Raw genomic sequence first — 22522 nt, 5'->3', positions numbered from 1 at the left:
ATTTGTAGCCAGCTGGCCAGGACTGTGGGTGTCTGGGAATCCCCAAGCTTGCAGCTGTTGTCTGAAGTGAAGGCAGTCTTGTGGAGGAAGCTTATGTTCTTAACTTGTGAAGTTCAGGCTAAGTCCAGGTGGAGACCTAGGTCATCGTGACTTAGTTGTTGATGATATTTTTGTCAATGCTATTAGGATAAATGGTGAGGTCAGATTTTTCCATATTCCTCTCTGCAGATCAAGAAAGATCTCATAGGAATGAATATTTTTTAGTTTATTTTGCATTATAACATGTACTTTTTTATTTTCTATTTTTAAGGAAATTGGTCTTAAAATGTTGATAGTGAGTGCAACAATCAATGAATAAATTGTATCTGTAACAATCCTTACGATGTATTTCGTAATTTATAGTACATGCTACTTCTATTTTTTCAATGAAGGTAGGGTTTTCGATGGTGGTAAAAGAACACAATAGCTACCTTAATTTGATCTTGAAGATCTGTTTTCATGAAATAAACTGGATTATAAGATACACAAGCTTTTGATTTTTAATTAATTAATCTATTTAGTTTTGTGTGATATGTTCCACACCGCCTTACCTTATTTCTTTTTTTTCTTAATCAATATTGTCTTTTGGGGAGAATAACATATTTCAATTCAATACTCTTATCACAACAATTTGGAAAAGAACTCTGTAAAAGGTTATTCTTTATGCAAATTAATTGTAATTGTGTTGGAGGTTGCCAGCACTCACCAGCTGATTCAAAGCAGAATTGGAAGATGTGTTATGACCTGCTACAACTAAGAGCTTTTTGTATTAAGGTCATGATCAGAGCTGGAATGCTGAGGTTTCTTATCACAGCGTAATCCCTAATGGATTCATGCTCGAGAGCTATAGAAAAAAGTACATGATAAAGTAAAGTGAAACAAAACAAATACAGGAAGGAATGGCTGCCTAAAACTATATAAGGCAAGGTACTTGTCAGGAGTTCTTCTTCTGAATGTCTCTAAATCTAAGAGAGTGTATTATCGAAGGAAAGGTGCCTTCTCCTGCACTTTGCCAGCAGTAGAGCAAAACAGCTTTAGACCTACTGCTGCCTCGGGCCATTTATGGGGGTGCACATAAGGGACAACAGCTGTAGCAGCAACAGAGACACCACGATACTCAGCACGGTAGCAGCAGCATCTGTCAAAATCTGCTCCTCCTAAGGCAGCATCAGTAGTGCCGAACAGCACAGTGAAGATGTTGATCAGGACAGAAATGCTCAGGATGGTTCCAGCTCTGTCAGTAAGAACACTGCAGTGCCTGCTGAAGAACGGTCAAACTGCTGGGAAGAACTGCACCCAGCAGGATAGATGTGCATGTAAAAGGCAAATAAGACACCTCTTGGGGCCTCCAAAAACTCCTCGGGCATCAATGATAAAGCAATATTTGTGGGGAAATACAAAGGATCCTAAGGACCTCCATGACAAGGTACAGGTAATTGCCCGTGGATCTCAAGTGAATATTGCTAATGAAAACCACAGACAGTTGATACCTGGGGAAATTAAGCTCATGTGTAGGTAACACTTTTTAAACTGTATTTTTGTTACTAGATAGTAAACTTGTAATTGCAAAAGAATGGACGGTTTGTTACACAAAAGGAGTTCAATAATTTTCTGAGGAGCTGTTATTGCTGACACAAATTCTGAAATACATTTTAAAGCATAACTGGGAATATTTTAAGTTATATTATGGAGATGAAGCAAAAACTTCGCCATTGCTTTAAAATTTCAGCTTTGCCCAGGGAAAATGATGAATAATTTATCTGGACTAAATCCAACAATTTTCTATGATGTACATAAAACACTCTTAAGAAAATATCTTCTCCTTCTGGGAGAAAATACTTTTCCTTGCTTTTTCATGAAACGCGAATGTTTTTGAGACACGATTCTGAAAACTATTGCCCAGAGCTTGTCTGTGATAAACAGAGTCCTCATGTTGTAAATGAGCTGTGCACCAAGAGTTCTTGTTCATTCAATTCTCTTCACTTGTTTGAGCTTAGACGTGCCCGCTCCTGTAGAATTAATGTTATGAAGAATCATCAATTCGGTGCAGAACAATACCTCTGCCCAATTTTACAATTCCTGAGAGGAGTCAACTATTATTTGGTTGTAATAGAACAGTGGAACGATTAAGGGGGGAAAATGAGAATAAGGACCATCGTATTCCCTTCCCTTGTTAACTCCACGGACCACCATATTGATTACTTGGACTCCATCATATTCCTTAATTCACCAGCTTTAATATCATTATTGCAACTTTTCATGTCCTCCCAACCAAGGGCCACTTGGCACTCTGAATACAGTGGTAAATCCAGCCTTGACCACATGGAATTGACAGTCGAATGAGGGAGATAAACACATAATCATCCAAAAATAAAATAAATGAGGATCTAATTAGGACAGGTGCATGATGCCATGGGAACACATGGAGACCTCATAGAAGGCACGCATGTATGTATGACAGTTGAGCCTGTAGGATGACTAGGAGATAATTACAGGTGGAGCGTGGAGGAAAGCTTTACAAGTAGAGGGACTGCCAGAGCATAGTCTGTGCAGAGCCCCGGGAACTGGAAGCACTAAGGACTAAGCACTGTGCAAAGCCCTAGAATGATTTGAACGTGAATCAATGAGGTAGGAGGGAAGAAGGATGGACAGGACTGCATTTATATTTCAAAAATAGCATCTGGCTACTAATGAGTGGATGCAGCTAACAGTTGGGACAGGAACAATGGTTATTTAGGTGTCCACTGCAAGAGATGATGGTAGCTTGGATTAGGATGAAATGAGCAAGACGAAGAGATGTGAGTGAATTCTGGAGGTTTTAGGAGATTTATGATTTAGTCTTGGGATGGATCCAAGGCAGGTAATAGGAAGTAAAGTTGTGAAAAATCGCTATTAGATGTAAAACCTCCAGACCAGACTTTCACTATTGCACAGGAACACGATGCCTATATAGGAGAGAACAGAGAGAGCTCTCTTGAAATATTTTGGCCCACATATGGCATGGACCTCATCAAAATGACACCACTTGCCCAAGAGTAAAACAGACATATTCTGAAAGTGCGAAACCAGAGTGACAGCCAATTGGTCACAAACCACAGGGTGCAGAATAACACAGTCAAAATCTGGGACAATGAGAGGGCACAGCTGAGATATCTGGAGATCCCCTACATCACGGGGCGATTGGGGTCAAGAATGTAGAAAAAGACTGCTAAACTAGCCTGTTATCAAGCATGCTTAGTGTCTCCAGCTGTGACTCAGACATAATTAACTTGGAGGCATGCAGCACTCAGATTCTGTACCCTGGTGGACAATCTTTAAGTGTTACTTAACTCTATTATGCTTCTGAATTTTTTAAATAGCGACCTCAATCTGCCTGTGATGTTTTTGACGCTTCTTTTAGTTTAAAAAGTAAATTTAATTATCACTGGAAACGTTTGCAATTAAATATAGAGGTGGTTAAGTAACTCAGATAAATAACACGAATCTTACTCAATATGTTTAAAAACAATCTGTGCATGTTAAAATGTGCACCATGTTTGTTAAAAATTTAACACAAAAATATAACAAATGTTATAGATTACCATAATACATTTAATTGCATTATAATGCAATTTAATTATGTTATAGTTCATGTTGCTCTTTTAATTTTAATCAAAAATAAGAGAATTTATATAGCTTTTAATACAGTGTTGTGCAAGAAAATTTAAAATCACTATTATTTTTTAAATTTTACTTTCAAGCATGATATTTCTGACTATGATCGTTAAGCTTTTAAGCATGCCCCAGGGGTCAGAGTGAGCCCTCAAGGAGGGAGACAGAGAAATCTGAGATGGGAGTCAGTATATGCAGGAACCCACTGAAGCTTCAGTTGAATCCAGACTAGAATGCCGTGATACAAGCCAGGCTCCAATAGCATCAATACAGCCTATGTATTACATAACTCAGATCCATTCCTGTTCCACCTGAAGTTCAATCTGTCTTCTCTGGAGGAGGCCAAAATGACAGGCTGATAGTCATAACTTTAGGATCTGTGCAAATTCTACCATATAAACCGGTGGAGTCATTTCATTCTTGGGATCAGCACATATCATCCCACAAAGTTGTGGCTGAAAGCATAAATTTCTTTAAGTGGTGCTTGGGAATAGTGGTGAGGAGAGGCCATCCTACTTTCACTCTGGTTTCTGGACCCATATTCCAGGTTGTTGAGATATAGCATCTTATGATGGCTGTATATTCAATGTATACACCACATCTGGAAATACACCCCAGCCCCTTGCAGGATGTGAATCCACAGTTGGTGCCTTCTTTATAGTTGTGGCACGTGGGCTTAGTTGCCCTGCAGCATGTAGGATCACAGTTCCCTGACTAGGGATCAAACCCGCGTCCCCTGCGTTGCAAAGCGGATTCTTTAACACTGGACCACCAGGGAAGTCCCTGACTCTATTTAAAACTGTGTAAGAAGGTTATCATAGCTCTGGGGCAAGGCACTGAATGTGTCCTGGTTCGGGTCATCTTTCCTTATGGAGACAGAAAATAGCACGTCACCAGATCCTTAGCTATATACCATTTCCAGAACTGATTAAATCTTTTCTAATAAAGATATCCCACCTCTCACAGCAGCCACGTTTGGTACTATCACTTTATTCTGTTTAAGTGGTCCCCTGTCTTCTGTCAATATCCATCTTATTTTTGCAGTGGCATATTGGTGAATTAAATAAAATGCGATGAGGATTTGTAACACTGCACGCATTAAGACACTAGTCTTTGCCATTCCACGTGGGACATGACACTGATGCAGATTATCTTCTCTCTGTAGAGGGGGATGTTTCAGAGACTTCTGTCTGGCTTTTCCTACCATAATGGCTCTCATTCCCTGGGCTAAGAAACCATTGTGACAGTTCTGCCATCACACCAATTATACATTTAAGGACTATAGACATAACCACAAGTTTGGTCTGCAGGGCTGTAAGACACCCAGGGGGTGGACTTGTGACAGCATGTCATGGATCACCTAGCTTGCTTTTATCTCTACACCAAGTGGGGAGGGGCCCTGATGGTGTTTTGTGTCAGCTGAACCCCACAGCTTTCAAAAGATCTTGGTTTCTTTTATCCATAAGTATAGTAAATTTAACAAAACATTAAGTGCTTTTGGGGAAGAGTTGGGCTGATACTTATTTTAAACGTTTGTTATGACATTGAAGGGCTCTTCCTCAAGGGAACCTGGCTCCTTTTTAATCAACGAGTTTTAAGTCGGAAAACCAGTTACATCTGGAAACTGGGAGACTAGGAGTTTCCATTATAGCAGCTGGTATCAGTATTTTGCTCACCTACTCTTGATTTTTTTTTTGTGCTATAAATTAAGTAATATCTTCATGGGCTGCCAGTCTACTCTGTCCTAGGAACACCATGGTCTATTAAGCACCATCTCAGATCCCTGCAGGTAAGTAAACCCATCTTGCATCGGAGGATTTAATGCTACCACTTATTCTCTGCTTTTCCAGGATAGCATTCTATCCCATTTTCCTTCCCATGCCTCCTTCCTCAACACACACAAATCTTCAGAAGAAAGTCAAGTGGCCGTTATAATTGTCCTCTGGCCATGGAATATAATCTCACCTGCGAATAATACTCTTGATATTTTTCATAGCCAATCACTCAACACCTACAGATTTCAGTGGAGAGGTGGTCCTCAACTGCAGTTTCTGGGCAAAATGTGGTCTAGGTATATGCTGAAAGGAATATGATATTGGAATTTTCTAAAACCTTTTCATTATATTGTTTGGAAATTGGAAGAGATGCCAAATGATGTTGTAAAGGGTATTGAAAGTTTTACATTTTAAAAGATGATTGCAATTTGCATTGGGTTCCTACGAGTTCAGAAATTAAACATTAGGGTTTAATTGTTTTTCTACCAGTACACTTAATTATGAATTAAGTATTTTGTGGTCTCTGTGTCACATCAGTGGGGAGTATATAATTAATTATTCCATAATTAAATTGAAATACTGTATCTGTGACAGTTTCAAGGTGCTCTACAGAAGGAAATAAGAACCCTGAATAGATAGTCTGCTGCCTAATAAAGAGATTCCAATGGTTATCTTTGAATCGCACATCACATACGTTTGAAAAATGGTCCCAGTGACAAATGTTTTAAACCCTAGGAAGATGTATGATTCACAGTGTGGTCCACTCATTATATGACTAAGACTGAGAATCACTGGAAAGTAAGGACACTTCACCAGCTGTCACAAATATCACCTCAGCAGAAGAAATTATCAGCTATATGCCATTATACTGGGAGTAGAGAAAAACAAACAGAAAAAAGGAGTTGGCTCAATGGAAAGTAATAATTTTGTACATACTAAGATGAAGCCAAAGTGATGATAGAGTTTTTGAGAAGATGAAAATACCCTAGTTGGTAAATTGGAGACTATGAAGCAGAAGATATTTTCTCTAATAGGAGTTTGTGATAAATATGGTCAAAGAAAAACCAACAGACAAACAAACATCCCAGTGGCCTATAACAATAAAAGTTTATTGCTCACTTACATTTCATGCCTATGCCCAGGTAAGAGGCATTGTGAGCATGGAAGGGATTCACATTCTCAAGTTATCCTCCCACCGGTCCCAGCTCTCTCTCTGGAGCACTTCACTCAGTAGGGCATGGAGAAAGAGAAACTGTGCCTTGCAAACCACAGACGTTAAAACTTCTTCCTGGATTTGATATTCACATTTTGTTGGCTAAAGGCAATAACATATCAAAGTCTGGTTTTAGTAAGGGAAGGGAAAATAAGCACCACCTCCAGAGTAGGGAAGTAGATATTTATAAACAGTAATAAAATTTACCACAGTGGACATTGGAACATATTTCATTATTGCCGCTAAAGCAAGGGTCATAGGCTCCCTTAGATATGAAGTTTGTGTCAGTTGCTGTGGCCAATTACTGCAAATATCAGTTGGAAAAATCACGTGTTTAGAAATGTTTTTCTTACAAGTCAAAGGTAGAAAGTTGCAGATATCAATAAATTAACAGTATCGAACGTCTCTCAGCTCAGGATTTTTTGCATCCTGAGGAGAATGGATAAACATTATAAATTTGGATCCGTTTTTATTCTAAAATAACCAACAGGTGAAGCAACAGTGGTCCCCAGGATGAATCCCATCATAAACCAAGATGCTATTTCTCATCTGTAACTTTAGACAAAAACACGTATGCTACACACTATTTACAATAGGCAAGACATGGAAACAACCTAAATATCTACCAACACATGAATGGATAAAGAAGTTGTGGTATATATATATACAATGGAATGCTACTCAGCCGTAAAAAAGAACAAAAGAATGTCATTTGCAGCAACATGGATGGACCTCGTGATTATCATACATATATGAAGTAAGTAAGAAAGAGAAAGACAAATACCATATGATATCTCATATGTGGAGTCTAAAATATGAACTTATCTACATAAGTGAACTTATCTACAAAAGAGAAAGAGACTCACAGACATAGAGAACAAAGTTGTGGTTGCCGAGGTGGAGGGGATAGGGGAGGGATGGATTGGGAGTTTGGGATTAGCAGATGCAAACTATGATAAACAACAATGTCCTATTTTATAGCACAGGGAACTATGTTCAATACCTTGTGATAAACCATAATGGAAAATAAAATGAAAAAGAATATATATATATATATATATATATATATACATATACATATATATTTGTACAACTGGATCACTTTGCTGTACATTAAAAATTAACACAACATTATAAATCAACCATACTTCAATAAAATATTATTTTTTTTAATATATGTTACTGGAGCAACAGTGAAGGAATGAAAAAGTAAATGCAGAAACAAAAAAAGTGATACCAGATAATCTATTTAAAACAAAATATTATTGAAGATAACCATAAAAGGGATTATGAAAACGCTAGCTTATAAACAGATAATCCCTACTGCCAACACTAATGGACTTGAAAGTCTGATCTGAAAAAATGTCAGAGGATCATCTAATTAGTTATTTGTTTTATACCTTCCCATAGTAGAGCATGGTTCTTAGGACAACCAAGAATTGCTGACCATCTAAGCAAGTGCTAACTAGATCTGACATCATATCCATCGATAACTTGGGAAGGGAAGTTGTTTCTTCCTAAAGAAACATCGAGAAGTTTGAGCTGTTGTGAAGCAGGCCCCCAGGGATGCCATGTCCTTCTACCTTAGGCCAAGAATGAGGAAAAGGGTGGTTGAGATACGATATGACACTTCCTCTGTGGAGCTGACTCCAAACCACCTGTGATTAGTACTGAAGACAGAAAATTACAAATTCTTGGACATCTGACGTTGGCAGTTTATCATACAAACTTCCAACTTGGGAATAACTGATAAAATGACAATTATAGTGAGTTTGATGTGACTGCCAAGTAGTCTGATTATTTTGAAGTAAACAGAGAAACAAGGTTCTACTACACAGCTCAGATGAAAACAATTCCCCTTCGAATATGAATTTTTTTTTTTCATCAAGCCTCCAGCATATGACTTGTTTGGGTTTCTGTTGAAAGATCTAAATCAGGTGAAGACTCTATAACCTTTAGCCAATTTAGTCTTCAATGACACCTTCAGAGTCATTGTCACATTGTCATGTGACCCTCTTATAGTCACAAGGGTAGGAAAATTGGGGGTTCTTTTTAGGCTTGGTGTTTCTGCACCTTACTGCACCGAGAGAGTCCTTGCACAATGTAAAGTCCAGCTCTCTCACATATTAAGAGTTGGATTTTCAACCACAGAAGTAGGTAGGTTGTGCTCTGGATAATAAATAAGTCTTCTAAAGCAGAAATGTGTTCTTTGGGAAATAGTTATTATATGAAAATGTGAACTACCCTTTCGTCCTTACCTTCATCCCTCAGTCTAAAGAGGGATGGTCACAGCGAAGGACTTCATCAGGGACATGGCAGTGTTAGTTAAAAAGGTCGTTCTTCCAATGGCATGAAACAGAACTCTACCTCCACCCCAATTTTAGTATTTACCATAAATCCTCAAGGAAATAGATAGCTTTAGCTTGAAACAAATTTAAATGTTATATCAAAATGGGTTTATGTGAATCTTATGTAACATACACTATCTTTCAACATAGTTTTTCAATATATGTTCTTCTATACAAATTATTCATCCAAATTTCCAAATCCTGAGTTAAGCACAAGATTAGAGCAAAATCAAACACCATATCCAATTTTTTTTTTTTTGAAGAGGAGGTTGGTGGGAAGGAAGTGATATATTAGGAGCAATCATTCAAGAACTGTTTATGGAGAACAAAATATGTTCCAGATACAGAACATAGTTGATATCATTCCTGAAACAAACATCCCTTCCCTCGCAGAGCTAGAAGAATATTTATGCCGGTGTTTGTTGTTCTGTAAGCAAATATGGACTATATTTATTCAATCACATACCTATATATATGCGAATATATTCAATATACAACTATCAGTGGACTGTGTCAACAAAGTAATACAATTTAGGCAGCAAAAAGAGAAACAAATAAATATTTTATTTTGATGAAAGAATATTGAAACTAAATGAAAGTCCCTTTTCACGTTATAATTGACTTGCAAGATAGATTGCTATTCACAGAAAGTTAGAAAATATTACTTTAGGGCATACAATTCTAATTTTTATTTAATCATTCTTATCCTCTTCATTTATTTGAAGTAAGGAGTATCCTGCTGTTTTACATTTTCTGTGTATCTATAAAATGTTGGCAAAGGAATGGAGTTCAAAAAGAAAATTTCTTTTAAATTCAAAATAGTGATTAGACTAGAAATAATAACAGAACACTGCTACTACTACTACTACTAAAACAGTATATCAGCCAGAAATGCCTTATGCTAGAGCACAGTGTTTCCCTTCTTCCTTGAAGGGGATGATGAGCATACCACCTTTTAGAGATAGAAGATATGGAGAGAGGGAACTCCACTGAGATAATTCTCATTACTTTCACCACTGCCTGTGTTCCATCAATGGTTATGTGACTTAAATATACCCGGATATCAGACATATCCATGATACATTTCAAATCAATTTCCTCAAGGATGTAATAAGATGCAAATATTACATCCATTCTCCTCAGAAAATTTTTAGTGAAATCTGCTTATATGGATTTAATTTCTTACCCCACCACGTTTTGTTGTTGTTAGAGTGTGTGGGGGAAGAGGAAGGTGAATGTGTACAGAAAACAAGTCAGGATAATTTGAGTCAAGATACAGAACCTAACTCTATACTAGATTATGGAAGCACCCCTGCCAGGAGCTAGGGAGCACTTGAAACAATGGTTTCAAGCTACTGAATATGTGATTTTGGAGCAAGGGGATTGACTAGGAATTCTAACACGGTGAAGCGCAGAACAACATTGCTATAGACCACGAAAAGCATTCTAGAAAGACGGGGTCACAGAACAAATGAATATTATGGCAAAATAAGCAATACATATTTTTTATATGATGTGATTTGATAGAACAAAATAAAAATTAGAATTGGAAAACTCTGAAATGGGGTCATTTAAATAAAAGGAAAACATCTTTTCAGAAATGAAGACCAAACTAGAAATAAACAGGCATGAATAAGCATACAGATGAGTATGTAGTTCAGAAAAAAAAAAACATTAAAAGTTATAATAAGAAGATTCCTTAAAGAAGAAGAAAAGAAGATCAAATCAATGGAGACAAATGCTAAAATCTATAACTCAAAGAAGTCCCCACCCTCAAAAAAATAAATAAATAAAAGATTTAAAAGTACGTTTGGAAAAGTTTTTACCTGATATTGTTGACCCAGAAAACCCAACAAGATGAATTCTAGTATAATTATCAGATTTTAAAAAAGAGAAAGAGGTAGGCTTCCCTGGTGGCACAGTGGTTGAGAGTCCGCCTGCTGATGCAGGGGACACGGGTTCGTGCCCCGGTCCGGGAAGATCCCACATGTCGCGGAGCGGCTGGGCCTGTGAGCCATGGCCGCTGAGCCTGCGCGTCCGGAGCCTGTGCTCCGCAACGGGAGAGGCCACAGCAGTGAGAGGCCCGCGTACCGCAAAAAAAAAAAAAAAAAAGGAAAGAGTGAGAGAGAGAGAGAAGTAAGAGGAAGATGGAGGAAGAGGAAGAAACAGGGAGGAAGATGAGGAGATAGATGTCTTTTAAATACCCAAGTGAAAAGATCAAATCACTCTTATGAGATGAAAAACAAAAGAAAAATAACCAGATTGGAATTGTTATCAGAGTTTTCAATAGCAATGTGTTTTGCCAAAATAAATATATTTGGGATTGCAAGAAATGAAAATGTGAACCAAGGATTTTATGAAACGAAACTGCTTTTCAAGTGTATAAGCTATGGACAATTTGGAAGAGGAATCTAGTAGAGTTTAGATCTCAGAGAAACAAAATGACTAGTCAGACACTGACATAAGTACTCACTGTGAGCAGTAGATAAAGATTTGCATTTAGTACAAAAACTAAGCGAGGGTTTTAAAACAGAGACACTATGTGTATAGCCCATATGCTCTGATAATGTAGACATACAACATTTAAAAATGGAGTGAAATGACAAAAAATACATATTTTTTTAATCATAGTGGTTGTAGTAGTATCGGTATTGTTAAATGAGAATACTGCACATGAAATGTAGAATTAAACCAGTGAATAATTATGTGAAATTGTATTATCTTCTCTATCTTTGGAAGCTAGACTCTTCGTTGTGAGTAGAGAGATACAGATGTATCTGGAGCAGAACGTAAAGGTCTAGAATATTGTTTCAGAGCTCAAGGCAAGGAAACCATCAAAGTCTAATGTTGTATCAAAGATACCTAAAGCCATGAGGCATGTTGAAGGTTTGGGAAAAGATAGTGTATCACTTTATTTCATAGATCTTCAGTTTGAGTTTTAAGTAATCAAGAAGTACAATGGAAGAATCAACGTAGGGCAGCCAACCTATAGTAACGGTCACAGCTGGTCAGCAAAGATACAAACTGCAAACATGAATGAAGAGTCGCATGTTATAAAAGAGTTTTCTTATTTTATAATACAATTTAAACAACCTAGCAGATTTCCAATCCATATCCATATCTTCTTGTAGGACCAAGAGTGATAAAAAAAAAAAATTTAGTCATCAATATAGCAAAAACACCAGACCATCAGTACCAAGTGTAATACCAAGGGTGTCACATGGGCAGACTGGCTCAGAATCCACCTTGTAGATGTTTAAGAACACACCGAGCTAAAACTCATGCTCAGAAAGGACAGTTTGAGAAGATAACTCATTAGTATCCAGTAAATATCTCATAATACAGTTTTGTGGACACCTAACATGCTCTAGACACTATGGTAAGCATTTGAAATATATTACCTCTAATCCACCAATCACATAACAGAAATAGTCTCTCTCTCTCTTGTCCTCCATATGAGAGAGGAAATTAAGAGTCAGAGAGTTTAAATGACTTATCTAAAGCCACATGATGGAAAGTAGAAATGCCAGATATCAGTTTATCTGACAGGCTCCGAGGTTCTTCTTTTTTTTCCACCATAAAATATAAAATATTTTTCCACTCTAAGAATACCAAAGTACTTTTCTTTGAATAAAACCTTTTTTTATTTATTAAGACCTCATTAAGATTATCCAACTCATTTCCTGATATTTTAATTAAAATAACGTGTTGATCTTTCTTCAGAGTATTAAAATAACAATATTTTGTCACCATGTTGTGTTAAATGGATTTTAATGTGGTAAAGAATACCATATAGCTATTAGTTCCATTTTGAATCAGTTAGGAATCTAAATTGCAAGCTACATAAAACCGTCTCTCTCTGATCACAGAAGAAATGTTTCTGAAAATGGATTTTACTTCCCATAACTGCCAGAGTAACTAGAAAATTAAGTTTGAGGCTACACAGACAGGAAGATCACATCCAAATTTGCACTGTGAGTAGTCATCTGAGAACATAACTGCCAAGCTAGTAAGATGACAAATACTGTAACTGGCATGGCCAATTCTATATTTCTGGACACCAATGCTGCCACTGATGCCCAGGAAACTACTTTCCGAGAGAGTGCCCCAGGTCATGCGTTTGTGACACTAGATTCCCACTCTAATTCTGGGGAATTAATTTAATTTAATTAATTAAATTTAATTAATTCTGGCGTTTCCTTGGCACAGCTTGGCTCATGTGCCTGCGTCTTTGCTGTGAGGGACGGCGGGAAAGCGAATCTCTCATTTTCCACTTCTCTGGCAGCTGACACACTCGGCCTCCTGCACAACTCGCATGGCAGGGAAGACTCAACATGTCAAAGAAGGTTCAGATGCTTTCTCACCAAAAGGTGACAGATCACCACCACGTCCACATTTCCTACATTTTCAACGACATTGGTCTTCCTGACGCTGCTACATTTTTTTGTTTAATCACTTTACTGTGGATAGCTGTAACTAAACTGTTCTAAAAGTAATTTGTAAGCTAATTCCTTGTTATTTTCATGTATTTGTAGGAAGATAACTTTTTAACTAGATGAAGAAAATATAACTTCCTTTGTTTTAATTAGTAGAATACTTTCTCTCAGTTCAATTCTTTATGCTATGGGAACATAGCATAGGACTTTATACTATTTAACTGCAAAGGAATGCTAATTTCACAATACACCAGGAGCAGCAAAGAGCTGAGGGCTATTTCCCCTCAAAATTTCCAGGAGCTTAATTCTATGCATGCCGAAGGGTGCCCTTGTCTTTTCGTATCGCAGAAAGCAATTTCAAACAGAAGCCACAACTGTGCTAATTAGATTATTTTGTATTTATAAGGAGTAGCAAGTGATGAACTATAGTTGCTTTAGATATGACGCATATCTTCAACTTAATTAAAGAAATAAAACTACTTCATATTTATGAAGCACCTTTGATCTAGAGAGATCAAAATAGTTTAAGGCTTTCATCTCCAGAACTTCTACAGAACTCTTTAAGTTAAGCAGGTAGTAATTATGACTTTATTTATTTTACTGTTGAAGAGTATAAAATATAGAAAAGATAAGTATGAAAGCTTGATTTATCATAAATATCACTTCAGAGGTAGAGGAGGAGACAGAGGCAAGGTCGCCTCACTGTCACTGACCTTTTTCTAATCAAAATTTAATTTTGGAGAATGATTTTCCTCACTTTCACTAATAAAATAAAATCCAGAGACATGTCTTGAACTCATACAAGCTAACTGTTAATAATGTAATATCCATGCATTGCTGATATACAACAATTCTGGACTGAGTATAATGTAATGAACAGAAAAATATTAAGGTGAAAACCATTTCCTAGTATTAGAGCAGATTTAGATCATGAAAAATGTAGTAGCTGAGACTTGAAATCACCTTTCTTCCAAATATAAGACCTAAAACCAGGTGTGTTTGTCCATTTCCTTCAGGCATTCCAACTTCATGGTGATTGGCACTGAGGAAACAAACTCAAATGCCCCAGAGGAGTGGGAGGTTAAGTGATGTTTGAAACACCAACTAACAGAGCAGCCACGAACTGTGGCATGACCACCTGGGTTCTGTTTTTTTGTTTTTGTTTTTTAGTGTTAGGCAAATACACGGAGAAATAAAATATTTTCATGCATTCAAATGAGATCATTTTTTCATCTCCAGGTTTGAATCCATCTTCATAAAGTCAGCGAGCTGCCTCCAAATGGTTAGATGGTTACTGGAGATGATCGCTGTGTTCACTTCTCTCCTCTGCGTTTCAGAAAGAACACGTATTTTTCCTTTGTGTAACAAAAATAATATTTATATTTTCCCTTATACATAAAATGATTTCTAAAATGACTTAAAAGTATTTCCACACAGGTATAAGGGAATACGTGTCCTCTAATCGTTTTCTCGTAGTTTCAATTGTGAGGTATAATTTTAAGCAACTGACTAGCTTGCTTTACTCATTGACTTATTGTGCTTATTTGGATGAAAATTCTTCTCATGGAGCGTTTTTGACTGATGTGTATGGATATGACATAGAAATGATTACAGGCTAATCTAGATTCAAATAGAAATATTAATTCTAGTACTTTTCAACTTTTCATAGAGGCATTTTTCATTTCATCCAACATTAGCTCCTTTTCCATGACTCAGGTGCTATCTAATAGGAAAATAGCCAGCAGGTAGATGGAAAGAGGGAGAAGGTGGGGGAAGTATGGACAAATCATAAAATGGATAATTAACCCTTGGGTTAATCCAAAGTTGACAGCTGTGAATAAATGAGGGAACCTTCTTAAAATCAGAGACACTAAACCATTCAAGAATTCAATAAATAATTTAGGTTCCTTTTTTGCATAATATTTCAGGAAAAACTATTCAAGCACACTGCAGGCAGTGTTTGATGTTAGTAAAATATTCATATCTATTCAATTGTGACTTAATAATTGCACAGACTTTAATATTGTATTTAAGAAGGAAGCAATTCAACTTCTACACTTAAAAGACTCTAATTCTGCTACCAGAGGCAGCATGTATTTCTGATTTTCCCACTTTGAAGGGAGTTTTTTCATTTATTTAAATTGTAATATTGGCATTCTGCCCCTCTAGAAAGTCAAGTGAAAATTCAGAAAGAAATGGAATTTACTCTGATCAGAATTGCACAGAAGTGGAAAATGAAAAAAAAAAAAAGAATGAATGAAAATGTGTCATCATGTTTGTATATTTTAAATACTAACAGTAACCATTGTGTGTTCTATTATATATATTTTGGATGCATAACACAGTGGTTTATAAAATTTTTTCAATGTGGGAAATTATTTTGATTTATTTGTTTACATCCCTTAAGTTGAGGAAGTTAAGGTATAGTAACTTCTGACCTTCTTATATTTCCCTTCCACACTAATGTGAAGGAAAATCTGGAAGCCAGCATCCATGCCTTATTAGTTTGTTAGAGAGAGGCCATATTATGCTCACAGATCACCCTGCTTCTCATGAGGGACTCGGGAGCATGAAAGAGAACAGCTGATACCATGATAAGAAGTGTATAATAATTTTTAGTGTTATTTTATATTATTTTTATTGTATTCTTTCACATTTCTCAACTTCTCTTACATATTTAATGTATGTCTGGGCAGCACGGAATAGAGGGCCTTGCTGTCAGTAGTAATTGTCAGTAGTAGTTAAATGAAATATAAGATATGTTATGAGACATGCTTATCAAAATGTTTTTAAAAACATTATTCTTCCACTATTGATGAATAGATCAAGGACTACTGTTATGTGTTGAGATGCTTGGTTCCTGATTTCACTGGCAGGTTCAAAATCCTAACAGGCATGGGGGGAAGCTGAGAAAGGAAGAGCCCTCCTAATTTCTTCTTTGTGACCCTGGGTGGCAACAGCTGCCCAACATGGGGCGTCAGCAGCCATGGAGAAATGGCAGGGTGATGTGGGTTAAGTAAAGCGTCCATGCTGCCAGTGGTGTTGAGGCAGAAGAGACCAGAGAAAAGACACGGTAGTACCTGCTTTGACTTCGGCAGCCACTGGATGCTCAGGTGGGACACGGGATAACCCCACATAAACTAGAAAGACAGCTCAACGGAATGGACACTAGTCACAGGAGCTTTCTTTGTCCCCATGCGGCCAAGCATCAAGTGGTCTTGTGGAATAAGAATTAAAAGAGAGATTCTTCAAGTCTGAGCATTTAGACAAGTTACAGAGTGGAAGAGAATTTACCTGTGAAGCTTAACCTCTGTTCTCTTCAGTCCTGACTCTAACCCCCCTCTGCTCCCCAGGATAAGTAACACTGCAGAGCAGCGTATCACAGTGAATAAGTAATAGGCCCTGGGGTTTCCAGCTGAACACAGAAGATTAACCATGTGTATTTCTCTTTTCCTATCCACAAAATGACAATATAGAATTTAAAAGATATGAAACCACAAGTTCAAATAAAATAGGAGAGATGATTTAAGTGGGTAGGAGATATTAACTATTTTTTGAGATGGAAAGGAGACAGGCTGGTAAAATGATAGGCACAGCAGAAAAAAAGAGGTAAACTAGAGCTTTTAAAGAAAATACTAAATGAGAGTCATGAGTTACAAAAAGACAGGCATTGTAGGAGTTTGGGCTGAAGTGCTCTACCCGCAGGCATGGGACTAGTAGCTTATTCTCTCCAGAAACTGAACAATATATTCTCCCCTTTCAGGCACATCAGAAATGGCAGATGGAAGGAGTGAGTTATGGGGTGGAAAATAGGAGATTAATTAAATTTTTCACACCCAACAGTGGGAAACCCAGGTTTCTCCCTTCCAACTCACAGAATGTTTCTAGCCAAGTATAGGCTCCTGGGAAAAAATGGAAAATTATTCTTGAAAAGTGCCAAAAAATCTCTCTGGATATTGGCAGTTAAAAAGTAGCTCTGTAACTGAGCAATTTTTTTTTATCAAAATCCATCCATTCATCATCCCCAGCAATGCAGCTTTCACTGAGCTTTTTTTATTCTTAAGTTGGAATTTAAGTATCACTAGACATTTGTGGAATGCCTCCCATAGTATAGACACTAATTTAAATTAAAAATGTAAATGGTAAAAAAGGCACAATTCAGGAAACAAGAGCTAAACACAAGTAAAAATTGTAACAATTAAATTTCCTGGGAAAAATATGTCACCTATAAAATAATGGGAAGCTGTAAAGAAGACCAATCTGAGATCAGAAAACAACGATTAGAAATGAACCATATCATACCTAAAATGAAAGAAAGCAATAAAATGATCAGAGGAGAAGATTGAGAAAACTTCCTAAGTGTACAAGCAAATAAAAAGAAATGAAAAACAGCCTAGAAAATCAAATTTTAAAAAGAGCATCAGTCTAAGGATACCTGATGGAATAACAGAGGTTCTAGAAAGTGTTGGCAGAGAGAATAAAAGGAGAACCTTATCAAGGAAATACAAAAGAAGGGGCTTCAGCCAAGTTTCCTCAGGAAAGGAGAAGCCATTCCTGACATTCCAAGTAGGAAGTTTTTGAATACAAAAAGTGAGAGACGCACACACCCTCGTAATGGCTGCAAATACAAAGGTACAGGAAACTGAATAGGAGGTGATACCCGGGAGCTCTCCAGGCACCCGATTCAAGTCTCAGAATCTCATGGGCACTGACCGCTTCTGCTATCCACTGCCTCAAATACTGAGGCTGGAGATTTGCAGAAAATATCTGGCATCTGAGAGACTCAAAGGAAGACCGTGCTCACAGACTCAACTGCCAAAGTCAATGATTCTCAGAAGCTTTGCCTGGTAGCTACTGTAAATCAAGAATCTTGGGGAAGGTGGATCACTGCTATCGATTTTAGGGCTCGCAATCCTGCATCAGGCATTTATCATTTGCCCAATGTACCTCTCGTTGACAAATTCTCACAATTGCTTGGAAAGGGGATTTTGATAATTCTCTTTTCCCATGCAGAAGATACAGGAGGTGGTTAGGATGATATTTCTTTGACCACAGAGAACCAAGCACTAAACTATCTGGACCTGAGGAGCATCCTTTTCCAAATTGAAAGTGGCCAAGTATTTCCCCAGCACACAGGTGAGAAAGAAGATACAACAAGCTTCCAAAGAGGAAGAAAGAAACCCCCAAAAATAAACAAGAGAGAGAGTCTGAATGATGGTATAATTCTCAGAAGCAGCAATAGGCAAGTGAGGAAAGCCTTTAAAATTCTGGCAAAAAATGAATTTTAACCTAGAATGTTATGCTCAACCAGCATGTTAATCAAGGTAAAAGATAAATTAGAAACATTCTCAATAAGTAAGTACCCCAAAAATCTGTAAGCTTTTATTTCCTTTAATTTCCTGGTAATTCCTTGGAGACTACTCTTTAAACAAGGAAGAAATAAGCAAACATGAGAAATAAATGACATACAAGAAGCAATAAATACATTATAATAGAGTGTGAGAATGACAGCCATGTAATAGTTTAATCTTGGAATCAAACAGTCCGGATTGGAGCAGAAAGATAGAAAGATGAGGTACTCTGGGAAGGAGACCTCTGAGGAGTGGGCGGGAGGCGCGAACTAATAGATCAGGGAAAGAAAGTTGAGGCATGCAGTTCACAAAACAAGTGAAAATTTAACAAGTGTTTAAAAAAGAAAAGATCATAGTACATCATTTTATCTACAACAAACAATATTTATAACCATGTTAATCCTTAGCATTTAATAGGATGACCTAGGGTTTAACTTTATTGGAGGAGGTGAGTTAAGAGAACTGACTCCTCATGTGTCATAATGTAATAACATGTAATGTATTACATATGCAATATAACACAGAGAATCTGAATGTATCAGAGTAGTAAGGAAAAGTAAATAAGATCTAAAATCTATAAATCAAGAAATAGCAATATGAGAAGACTATTTTCCACGGGGGGATAAAAACAAACAAAAACTGCAGCTAAGAGATAAGATTTACTGCTTTAATATGAAGTGTGAGACAGTAAGCCATAAAGCCATGTTAGCAAAGGAAGAGAGAGAAGGGGAGAAAAGTGTAGCCTGCATTCTCTCCCTGTCTCAGAAAACTGGCTATATATTCTAATTTCAAGAGTTTGTCTTTATTATCTAACTATTCCAACGGGGTTTCCTAACAATGGAAGCTATCGGATGAGGCAGAAATATACTACTTCAAATAACTCTGATTAGGACTTGATAAAGCAGAGTCATTTACTCAGCAAAAAGTAACTATGTTCAAATTAAATACATAAATAGTATATATATATATATGTATGCACTAATATATATAATAGTCTAGAATTATAGCATTTTATCGATTTATAAAGAGTTGTACAAATTAAAAACGGTGCCTAATGTTACTTTTTGTTTGTGTCTGAGGAAAAAAACCTATCAATTACATAATTCAAGTGATTGCTGAGCATTCAGAAAAAATAGTAATAACAATGATTACAACTATGGCCAATTTAATCTCCTAATACTCAGAACAACTCTAAAAGGCAGATACCATCATTATTCCCATTTAACATATGAGGACACCGAGGCACAGAATTTAAGAGACCTGCCTGCAGTCCTATAGATTGTGAGTGGTGGAGCCCTGATTCAAATCCTGATGGCCGGGATGCGGAAGTGACTATAATCCAATACTGTGCACCATGTCTTGAACTCGATAAGTATAAATCTGAACATCTTGTCTCTGAAACCTGTCTGCATTCTGTATTATCTAGCTTCATAATCTTGCAAGGCATGGGTACCAAATAATTTGAAACTCACTGGTGTCTTTCCTCCCTTTTCTGCCTCACACCGACCATCCCCGCTTTGCCCTCATCCCCACTGCCTTGCATCAGCTCTCACCTTCACTTTGGAGCTGCCTTATACTCCCTCCTCATGTCTCTATTTCTTTCTTCTTCTTTTTTTTTTTTGTGGTACGCGGGCCTCTCACTGCTGCGGCCTCTCCCGTTGCGGAGCACAGGCTCCGGACGCGCAGGCTCAGCGGCCATGGCTCATGGGCCCAGCCGCTCCGTGGCACGTGGGATCTTCCCGGACCGGGGCACGAACCCGTGTCCCCTGCACGCCACCAGGGAAGCACTGCGCCACCAGGGAAGCCCTAGTCTCATCCTTTTCATATGTAAATTCTACTTTCCCATTGATTCTGATATTTCCTCTGACCTTTGGCATATTTTTCCACCCATCATGGAGATAAGCCACTAACATCCTCTCTTCTTAACAACTACTGTATCATTGACAGGAATGCGGGATAATGAGGCAGTTAGGGGATAAGTAGGGAGAGAGACAATGCAAATCTAGTTAATATGACAAATAATTAGTGCTCCCTGTACCCACTTGGGTTACCCATCTATGGCTATGGGTGGACAAGTTAATCAATAATTTATAGATAAATAGACGTTTTGTCATCTATATACATGAGCAGCTACTTTAAAGACTAGAAAAATCTTTCAATCTCAGGAGTTAGAACATCTAGCATTAAGAATATTTAAGAAATTCAGTCACGGGGCATAAAGAAGTAAGTATTCAATAGAATCCAAAGCTAACAAGAAGAGCTGGACCTTTAGGCTGTATTATAGCCATATTAGTCAACTTTTAGCTAATGGCAAGTTTTGTCATTGGAACAGTATGTGACTGGGTTTCTTCAGAGATCTTGTTGGCTGGGGGGTCTCCTCTGACTCAGAGATTTGGGACACACTGAAAGCCTGCAGGAGCCCTGGTTCCTCATTCCCTCTCCCAGAGACGTTGCTCCTCCAGGAACACTCAAGCCTTTCCTGTCAAGTGTGCTCTCTTGCTTCTGTACTTACAGCCCTCTCTGTCAATGTGTTTGCTTATACCTTAATTTAAAAATTAAAATTCTGTGAGGTATAGGCCAAATTAGCTTGAGGATTTACTCAACTGGAATGTTAGTATTATTTGGTTTCAAATGGATTAAATCCACCCAGGGAGGGATTTTTTGCTGTTTGCGAAAACCTTGGCTATGAATGCCAATCACTCACCCATAATTGTTTTTGCTCTTCAGGGCCAAAAATAGATCTTACTTTTCAGGACCAAAATGAAGCTTCTGATTCTACTCTAATCAACTATCATTGTCCTGAATTCTCCAAAGTCCCATCAAGATTTTGGACAGAGGACAAAAAGTAGACTGGTGTGTCATGTGTTTTGCTTTTGAGAAAAAAAATGAACAAGGGAGAAAAAAATGTGGGCATGTAATTTTCATCCTTCTTTTCCAAAAAAGAAAGAAGGAAAGGAAGGGAGGAAGGAAGGGAGGGAAGGAGAGAGGGAGGGAAGGAGGAAGGAAGGAAGGGAGGGAGGAAGGGAGGAAGGAGGGGGGAAAAGAAGGAAATGAGGAAGGATGAATAGAGGAAGGAAGAACGAAAAGGAAACAAAAGGAAAAAATGTTAAATGTTGTGAACTGATCTGAAAACTAATCTGAAAAAACTAACCTGAAACTAAGAGAGTAAATGAAGTCAGCTTGGGACTGCAAACATGAAAATCAATCCTGCCATTAATCAGATTGCTGTAACAGACATGGATAAATTTAGCGGCAAAGTTAGCAAGAAACTATTTCTCCAAGGTCATGCTGCATTTCTCAAGTATTATACCAACCCTCTTCTCTGAGGCACTGCTGCTTCCTCACCAATGACTTATTGCATGATTGATCACGGGCCGTGAACACAGATAAGAGATACTCTGTTGCTAAGCTACTCTCACCTAGTGGCAACAGTCAATGGAGAAGTGAACCTTAGTCTCCTGTAGCCTCACCTCAGGAAGACCAAACAATCCACCTGCTGTGGCCTCCTCAGAATCATTCAGTGCAAGTGTGTTTTGCAAAGAAAAATCTCCTTGTTTCATCCTAACTGAAAGGTATTCCACAGTTATTTTGGAATACCCTTCCTTGTTTCAGAAAACGAATAAACCTCACATTGTTGAACTACTGGTTTAGTCCTTGGTTTTCATTAACTCTGACATTAGTGATTAAATATTGCATTTATAATTTACTG

The 22522-nt window shown here is 37.6% G+C and overlaps 1 pseudogene across 1 annotated transcript in view; it reads left to right on the top strand.

The window, feature by feature from the left end:
• The first annotated feature begins 1261 nt into the window (after positions 1 to 1261).
• The window catches only part of LOC309961171 (ATP-dependent RNA helicase DDX39A-like), a 145643-nt pseudogene continuing 124382 nt past the window's right edge, over positions 1262 to 22522 (top strand). The window contains exon 1 of the transcript in view: positions 1262 to 1471. The product of the transcript in view is annotated as an ATP-dependent RNA helicase DDX39A-like (transcript). The remainder of the gene's footprint in view (positions 1472 to 22522) is intronic.

This window comes from Leucopleurus acutus (assembly GCF_964270905.1).
Source record: "Leucopleurus acutus genome assembly, chromosome: 4".
Taxonomy (NCBI): Eukaryota; Metazoa; Chordata; class Mammalia; order Artiodactyla; family Delphinidae; genus Leucopleurus; species Leucopleurus acutus.
The sequence above is the reverse complement of the archived record's forward strand: the minus strand, read 5'-3'. Positions and strand labels throughout refer to the sequence as shown.